Source organism: Pezoporus occidentalis, unplaced genomic scaffold (genome assembly GCF_034315485.1).
Source record: "Pezoporus occidentalis ecotype Australia unplaced genomic scaffold, CSIRO_AGI_Poc_V1 ctg19, whole genome shotgun sequence".
NCBI lineage: Eukaryota > Metazoa > Chordata > Aves > Psittaciformes > Psittacidae > Pezoporus > Pezoporus occidentalis.
This window is the reverse complement of record NW_026913748.1, coordinates 11,166,372-11,175,918: the sequence shown is the minus strand read 5'-3', so window position 1 is coordinate 11,175,918 and position 9,547 is coordinate 11,166,372. Positions and strand designations below refer to the sequence as shown.

Genomic DNA, 9,547 nt, shown 5'->3' with positions numbered 1-9,547 from the left:
AGTGCCTTAAATTCCTGGCTGAGGAATATTTTGTTAATCTTGCAAACTTTGTTGCTGAATGTGTTTCACTTTGCATATATAAATAAAAAAATACTTGTGGTAAAAAGGGAAGAAACGAGCATGATTCTGCAGCCTTGTGGCAGGAATAGTCTCTGAGGGGCAGACACACCTGGAGCACAGCCTCTATTCTGGGGGCTGGTTTAGATAAGATTTATAATGTAAATATTGAATAAAAGATAAAAACGTATTTAAAATACCTAAAGCAACCAGTGGAGCGGTGACAGGTGTCTCCTTCATGAGTATGCCTACTTTTTTGGGTTGCCAGCCTCTTTGTCTATGAGAGCTGCGCACCTAAACTTTCATATGTCTGGAAGCCACAATAGGTATCAAGTGGTGTGTGCTGTATGCCGTATGCTGTATGCTGCATCAACTCATGACACCAGAACTAACTACACAAACAAGATGCCCCTACAAATTCTCGTTGACCTGCTCAAGAGCTGTACATGGTTCAAGACTGTGTGAGCCTCTTCTCAAGGGGGAAAGATCTCTCTTATTTTCTCTTGCCTTAGAAAAGACTTCTAGCCACACATCAATGATTAAGGCAATTTTTTCTTTTTTTTTTTCTGGTGGCGTACAGTGCACGTGTCAGTGTTTTATAGGTAATCATGCTGTCTTTCAAAACAAAAAATCCTTAATTGTTTCCTGTAAATTTGCCCCATTTCAGGTCAGTGTGGGAAAGGGATTAATGGCCTCCTCATGGCTTTTACTACAGAGTAGTGATTAAGGCAGGATATGTGGAGGTGTGAGAGAGGTCTGCAGTCAGAAAAGGAAATTAAACCCAGTTGATAGTGCCTTTTGTTCTGTGACTTTTAAATGTAAAATCCATAAGCCAACCCTGAAGAAGGTACAAGAAGCTGAGGCTTGCTTTCCCCTTTTTTCTTCTTCCCAGGTATAGTCCTTCTTCACTAGGCTGCTGCAAGATATTTTTCTTTGCTGTCTCTTGAGCTTTGCGTTTCCCTCATGTTGTAGCTCCCTCTTGGGGATTTGGTCCCAAGTGTCTCACTGAGAAACAAATAAATCAAGAATATCTGTAAAATATTTCTGAGTTTTGAATTTAAGTCTCACTGAAAGCTGTGTCTTACACTGACAGTTAGAATCGTCAGCCCCTACAGGCTCCTTTCAAGAATGCTGTTCTAAATCCTGAAGTCTTGACATTTTTAATCAGTTAAATCAGTGCTTAAAAGCACAAATCAGTGCTTGAAAGCACAAAGAGAATATAATTAAATCTAAGATGATTGAAACACTACCATTTTAATATCAGGTTGTTTCATATGTTTAAATACTATCTATCTCCCCTACCACCACCAAAAGGAGCAAGTGACATCCATTTCTAAGATCACATACTCCTGTTTAGTGTCAGGATGTTTACAGATACTGTATAATGTACATGTACAGATATTAGTGCTGCAAGATCTCACACCTGTCATGAGATGATTTTAGTGGAAAACTGAGAAACTTACACATATACTCAAGTGGCTTGCAGGCTCACCCACCATGGTAGAGGTGGGTTTAATCCCAGTAAAATCAAGGAAGCTGCATATTTTCATCTCAAATCTGAACCGACTCACACAGCCTTTCAAACCGGTACAAGAACACAAGAATTTTTATCAGCAACTTTGTGGAGTTTAATGAAATTAATTTCCTAGTCACACTAACTCCTTCAATTTGTTTCAAGGTCTAATATAGGAACCATATGGAGAGAGGCACAGAAAGATAAATAGGCATTGAATGCCATTACTCACCATCTACTTAGGCAAGCTGTGCTGAGCTGAACAAGGGATGGGTCACAGCTCCAACGACATTCGCAGGTCAGAGCCTGTCTAAGACCCAATGTGGAGTACAACAGCTGTTAGGGAACACATGGGAAGATTTTCCTGGGGTTACTGTGCAAGCTGAGGACAGCAAGCGATCAACTTGTGAGGGAGGAGCAGTGGATGAAGAGAAGTAAGTGCCTGAGAAGTGAAAGCCTGTGTTGAGAGAAAGGGTAAAAGGTGAATGAGTTTTACAGGGATAGATGGTAAAGGCATACGTGATACGTTAGTACAAGATGCTGGCATGCAGATTATTATTGCAATACAAAGCCCTGCATTTACTAAGAGTTGGACATTTTGCCCTAGGTTTCATAACCTTATAATGTAATATTATTCCAACGGGTGTTTTATCAGTAAGACCCTGTCTCTGCATAAATTATAAAAACATAAATGTATGTTAAATCATATGGCATGTGTTTACTGAAGATTTATAGATTAACTTATCCACTGTAGAGCTGTGTTCTCAGAGAACCTGCCCTGCACTTCCCTGCACCTGCAGAGAGCTGGGAATGGGAGGATAATTATGAGCATTGAGAGCCTAAGCCAGATGTTCCAGGAATGGAGAAATTTCATCTTTGGTTGGCTGGCCCCTAAAGGCAGGAAAACAGAAAAAGGAAATGTCCGTGTTTGAGCTGGCATGTGCCATGCAAATCCTTGCCTAGTCAGCGCCAGGCCCCTGCTGCTGGCAGCCGGCCGCCCTTGTGCTCTTTGCCTGGGGTTATTACCACAGACCAGGCAAGTCCAAAGCGAAACAGAATGTACAGGGAAGCCTGAAGTGTTAAGGGAAATATGGTTGTGAAATAGGAGGACATGCAAATGAAAGGAGTACAAGCCCTATATGATATACTAGCCACACATTATACAATGCATTGCTTCAAAAAGATTAGGTGGCATTTCTTTGCTTAATTAGATTTCAGCATTTTAGGGTTTTGTCAGAAGAAATATGTAAGAAAATAGCAGGTATGTTTATGTCATGTATCTTCATATTTTGTTACCAAGATGATTCATATTTTTGTTTTTAAGGCAAAAGGAACTAAATAAAAGTTAGCCCCTATCTGTTAAATGAGCAGCTTTGGACTTATGCTTGTCCCAGTGCTGGAAACATCCATTTTCACTTCCTGTCAGCATATTAAGCAGCCCTGCTTACAATTTAGAGCAAGAATTTCCACCTCAAGACAGCAGCCTTGATTCTTAAAATTATGTATTGTAAATTGAGAAACAAAATATATTCTAAATCATAGATTTCAAACACATTTTATTCAATTCATTCTTTTAATTTTCTTTTCAGAAGAGCAACTTGGACACACAGTTTGTTTAATAATAATAGATTAATCTTTGTCAGCCACTTCCAATTCCTCTTAATTCATGCAAAACTATCAACATGTCCATGGACTGCAGCGCTTGATTTCAGAGAGGAATGAAGGAAGAAGGAAAGCATTAGGGCAAATGCAAACTGGAATATCTCAACTGAATTATACAGAGAGGTATTGTAAGATTAAAATAACACTCAGAATGAATGAAAATAGCTGATGATACAGTAGTGACAGGCACAGAAATGAGACTGTTCAGTTAATTTTTGGTTGGTATGTGTTCTGATAGAATTCACACTTTTCCACTCTGATGTGAAAAATGAGAACTTTATTTTCTATTCTTATCTGATGAAACATCACCAAGCTATCACAGTGCAAGTTCTATGATGCAACTATCCAGCCTTTGGGTGAAGAAAGACCCTTCTATCCCAATTTGGGCAACCTCTTGGGTCTTGACTGTGGAATATGATGCTGAAGCTGTGTCTGGAGTCCATCCAACACCATGTCCCCATCCATATGTCCCTTCACTTCTCAGGCATATCCTGCACTCCGCACAGTTGAAGAAAGGCTTAGAGGATGGCCTTACAAGCTGATGTCACTTGTCTCTCCATGAGATTCTTCCTCTGCTCAAGGAGGAGGTTGATGAACTGCCTTGCAGAACTTGAGCATTTACCAAGGGCCGCTGCTGTGGTCAACAGGAGAACTGCATATTCTCCAGCAAGGCTGTGGTGCCCAGGAGGGCAGCTGAAGGCACACAAAGGTGTCAATGAGAGAGGCAATACCTTAAATACCTTTGTTTTCATTGTTCACAGGCTTAATTTAACCAAATGAACAAATGGGTTGTCTACCAGTACTGTTGTTAGTAGTTGTAGTGGGCTAGGGGCTTTTTGAGAAGTCTTTGTTGTTGTTATCTTAAAGTAAAAAAAAAAGGAAAAAGAGCAGAATCAAAAGTTTTGGGGAGGCAGCAAAGATCAACAGAGGCCATTTCTTTGCACTCTACTATTCTACAGGTCCAAAAGAGGTGAGCAAACCTTGGCGTGGAGAGTTCAGCCCTTCCGGACTGTGCACTGGATTCAAGCCTAAAGACAAATAAAACTGTGAGTTGTGAGGTAGTTTTGATTTCATCCTGCAGTCAGCAGCTGGCTCTGAAGCATAATCAAAAATTGTCCAAGCCTATCAGAGTTGTTTTAAGACAATCTCTAAAAGGAATCTGAGCCATTTCTAATTCATAATGAAGTCTTAATCTGAACAAGTTTTGTACACAGCTGACACTGATCTGAACACAAGTGATTAAAAAAAAAAAAGATATATCAGTCTCAAGAGTGACAGAATAGTTTACCTGCAAAGCAAGAAACATGCAGCAGTGATGGATCAGGAAGCTATTAACTAGTCACTGTTGGTTTAGGAGGCTGAATTTGGCATCTGCTACCATATATTATTGCCTTTATTTTAAGCATAATGTAAAAATGGAAGCTTTTAAGAGTTTACTGTGGATTGAAGCCCCACTTAAGTGCAATATGGTACTTGAGCAAACAAAATGTGAGAGTACACACATGCTCTGGATATCTTTGTTATCTTATGGAACAACTGAGGAAACTTTGCTAGAGCACTGAGAAATTAGACATTGTTTCCTACTTAGTGAACGTGTTTTACTGAATGATGGTAGTTAAAATATCCCTCCAGTAACAGTAATCTATTTGCATTCCAAAGCATGCTCACAGATATGTGTAATGGGACACAGGCTATTAAGACAGATACTGCAGTAGGTGTTAATTCAAAGTTTAAATCACAAAAATCTATAATACAAAGACAAAACTATTTTAAAGCATTGCATTTGTTAAGCTAATGGATTAATATGCCAACTGGGACTTGCTGCTGACAGGTCCACCTCATTATATTCAGATACACTGGCACAACTGAATCTACTGGGATTCTAAAAATCTCTGAGAATGTTCAAAGTGACACTTGGGATATCAGGAGTGAATTTCAGCCAGGTCTTTCATATGCCCATTTGCTGCTCTGTGTTTTTGGCTCCAAGTGCATGCCAAGATCAAATTCCCAGACTTTCTCAGTGCCCGAGCAAATATTGTTAAACCCAGATTTGGAACATTCATGAAACAGACACAGCACGTTACTGTACACATTTGCTGTCACACAAACACAAGACAGTGGGTCGTGAACCAAGGGTGGTTTGCAGAGCCTTGCAGTGCTTTGAAGCATCCTATGTCATGAGCAGCAAAATTGCATCTCATCAGGAACGTGCCATGAGATATTCACAAATTATAACTTTATCCTGGGGAGGTTAATCTTCTGAAAATCCTCCAACAACCTTGGAGGGGGGAAGACAAAGGTTTCTCTAGGCAGCAATTTAGTGACTAGATCACAGTCCACCTCTAAATAGCTCTTTAGAGGAAACTCTCTCCACCCCAGTTTACTGTGGAAAAAGCTTACAGTGTGGACCTTGGTTCAGTTAATACAAACTAGTAGAAAGCTAGGCTACAATTTGCATTTCAAATCACCATTTCCCTCTCCCTCCACTCCCTACTGTAAGCTGATGTGGCCCATGTTATTTTAACTGGTAGATGATAGCAGATAAAACTGTAGTGGAACAGAACACACAGGAGTTATGGCAGGCTGTTCTTGTAAAAAGAACAAAAGAAAGACAAAATGAGTTCTACCTCAGAGTGTGCTTTATGGGGCTTTAACAGTTCCTCCATGGCTGAGGCCAGCATCAGGAGAGAAAGCTCAGAACTTCTCAAGCGTCCTTTTTCTCTTCTTTTTTTCTCCTATTTCCTTCTCTCTCTTAGTTACAGGCTTGGCTTTATCTTACTAAAATTACTTGTCTAGCTTAGTGTCTTAAAACACAAAGTGGGATTTACGGTGCTTCATCAACTTAAACTGAAGATCCAGGAGGTGGAAAAAAGGGAGGGAAAGCAAACAAACAAAAAGAAAAAAAAAGGAGAAAAGATTCACATGATAGAGTATACTGAAGAGGACACACCCGTATAGGTTCTCAGCTAATATTTCTTAGGTAACATCATTTAGGAACTGAAATATAGATACTCCTGGAGAACAATTACAGCTGTGGTGATATTCAAGGTCTTGTTTTTCTTCCATACGCAAAAGCAAAAAGGAAAACTCTGAAAATTAACAAATAGAGTTCCAGGCTCCAAAGCAGCACTACTTTCAGAAAATACAATCCATTTATCCTGCACTTTGCATGAAGAAAAGATTTCTAAGCACAATATTTGGAGCATACATCCCCAAGAGATTTTTTCATCAGACTACTTATAAATTAATACCTTCTTTATTAAAGGGAAGGAATTTTTATCCAGTGTCTAAATTTCCCCCCCACCAAGATAAGAGTTTTGATTCTGAAAATGTTTGACAAATTACCTTATTCAGGGCAAATACATCCATTAAGAGAATAATTGCCTTAAAAATATGGAAGTGCTACATCTTGCCTTTGTTAAATAGATGTAACTGGAACACCAAATAATATATGACCTGATACTTTTAAAACCTGTTCTTATCATTCACTAACAGTGCATAATAGGAATATTTGTCATTTAAATGCAATATTGCAGCATTATTTAATTTTCATATTTGGTAAGTAGCTGACTACAGATATGCACATACAAATTCATGTGAATAGTAATAATAAAATGAGCTTACACACAATAGTGATATAATGTGAAGATATGTATCTTCACATAAGAACACTTTGGCAGTATTTTAGAATGAGTTTTGAAAATGAAATATTGAGGGAAGAAGGAGGAAAGATATCACTCCTGGCTACTTAAAAATAAATAAGATTTTGAGACACATGGCCACTGTTGCCATTTTGCCTCTTAATATTTTATGTAAACCAAATGCTTTTGAAGACACTGGCCAAAATCCAATCTATCATAAACTAAAAATCATATAGGCCATTCAATTTTTAACATATTCTTTCAATGCTTAGTTCCCTGTCTTGCAAATGCATATGGGCAGGCTTTCTGAACTGCACACTTGACTGGATCAAGATAAAAATATTTACATGCCTACGTATACATAGATGTACGTATGTGTATATACACATATATACAAATATATGTGTGCCTTGGTAGATTATACATATAAACTCATTCCAGCTACAATTTCAGTAAGCATAAACTGGGACCTCAGTGAAAATGGAGTGACAAGGATATTTAGACTTTGACAAAACAGAACAAACACTAATGGTTTGCATTATCCATATTTCTGATTTAAACCTCAGCTTTTTTTAGGATGGACAAGCTATGAATTTATGATCCGTGTGATCAGATTTGGCTATACCATATCTTTCACATTATTAAAGCTTGCTTTCAAAATTGGTGCTATTTGTTTGACATACTGATTAGCGTAATTTGCATTAAAGTTTCTGAGTATTTGGAGGATGTGAAGAGGTTAAGAATTTTATTGCTGCTTCAACAAGATGAAGAAGTTGGGCAGTTGTTTTCTTCTATATTAGAACAGAATTATCCTGCTAAGTTATGAAACTCTGTGTCACTCTATATGCGTTTTAAATTCAGTAGCCCTTTAATGTTTCTTTTAAGAGGAAATTCAAGTTGAATGCTGCCTATGAAAATTTTATCTCTGGGAAGTTCTCAAAGACTGTTCTGAAGTTCATCTCTCAGATTAAGAAAGAGTATTTTAATTAAACTCTTTTCCCATGTTCACCATTCATAAGAACTCCACATGGCACTAAGGGATCTTTCTAGAAACAACCAGAAGTTGATTTTGAAACGGTTTACATTTAATGTTTAAGCTTACAATACAGAAGGGAGGGATGCTCTTAATAATAAAAATCCTGTAAAATTACAGAATTTGTTATTCTGAGAGAGTGATTAGCTGTTGAAATTAAAGGCAACTAAACACAGAATAACCACCAGAGCTAGGAAAGTGATAGTTATTTCTGATATGTTTTAGAAAAATAAAATACATGCAGTATAATGTAGAGATAGATCTTTGCTAAAATTGGGACTCCACAAAAGTGCTTAGGCCTACTGAATTAAGTTTTCTCTGTTATAGACAGGCATGTACAGAATAAGAAAACACTTAGCTAATATGAGAATTGAGCACATACAAAATGGATTTTTCTGGGCAGAGACAGTATTACTAGCATCCTTACACTGACACATATTCTTAAGCATTACATGTAATTGGACCTTTCAAAGTATTTGGAAGTATAGGAAAAAAACTTCTACAAAATAACTGAACAAAGGGAAAGAGGAACTGTGAACTAAATTTACCTATAATTAGAGAAATAATGATACTTCACATTTAATAATGTGCATTGTTCTGCTACTCTCTCTAGAGAGTGTACAGACTTTTAGTTTGAAGTCAAAGACTGTTTTGTCTCTTGCAAAAGAATTTGTTGGGAAAACTCCTAATAAACAGTTAAAGGTCATTAAAGGAGAATATATAAACAAAATAGAGTAAGTGGCATAAGAAGAAACACCTCTTTTTTTTTTTGACATTTTATAATCTTAAACCACTGGAAGGATTTCCGCATGGAAATGTTAATGAAAAATTGGTACTCCAGGTTTCCATCATTCCTCTAAAATAATGGGGGGTTGGGGAAGAAGGAAAGGAAGTTGTCAGTGAGGGAAAACAACATAAAATGAGTTTAGTTGAATTTGAATTTTCACCAGAAAGACCATTCTTTTGTTGAGAATACAATCGGCTCTGGTGATAAGAAAATAGCACAAATTTTATGCAAACTATCAAAAGAGAATGAAGACTAAGCTAATTATTACTATAAATCAACTATAAAGTGCCAAGAAGCTTCCAATCATTTAGAAAGAGTTCTTACACTTTGGGGTTAGCATATCCCAGCTCTAATTTACCATTGAAATGGCGTACAGATGCCAGTAATTCCAGGATTAGGCATAGTCCCTGAACAAGAACAACAGGGAATACAATTTATTATTGCATTTGATAGCCAAAGTCAGAAGGTTTAGGAAAAAAACAAAAAAAAAACAAACAAAAAAAGATATATACTGGCAGTTATAGCTTCTTTAAATTAGGAATATTCCCTGTGGTTGAACCATCCCAGGAGACCTTGTAATTGCTTGCCTTACATGACTAATCTTCTTGCTAAAGGAAAATCAATGGGCCACCTAATTCAACAAAATTGTAACAGCAATCAAGAAAACCTACCAGATGTGGTGATGAATATGGTATATGGCTCTTTTGCAACCTCCTGAAATGCCCACTGTTGGTCAACAAATTATATGCATATATATATATATGAAAACAACAATTTTTATATTTTTATATATAACACAATTTGCTTGGTACAAGCATGATGCCATTCTCCAAGTGACTACACAGAAATGTCTC

The 9,547-nt window shown here is 37.4% G+C and overlaps 1 long non-coding RNA gene across 1 annotated transcript in view; it reads right to left on the bottom strand.

The window, feature by feature from the left end:
• Positions 1–427: 427 nt before the first annotated feature.
• Positions 428–9,547, bottom strand: part of LOC134162465 (uncharacterized) — a 105,958-nt gene continuing 96,838 nt past the window's right edge. The window contains exons 3-4 of the long non-coding RNA XR_009964338.1: positions 1,803–2,027; positions 428–1,062 (exon numbers count right to left, since the gene is read on the bottom strand). This is a non-coding gene — a long non-coding RNA (uncharacterized LOC134162465). The remainder of the gene's footprint in view (positions 1,063–1,802; positions 2,028–9,547) is intronic.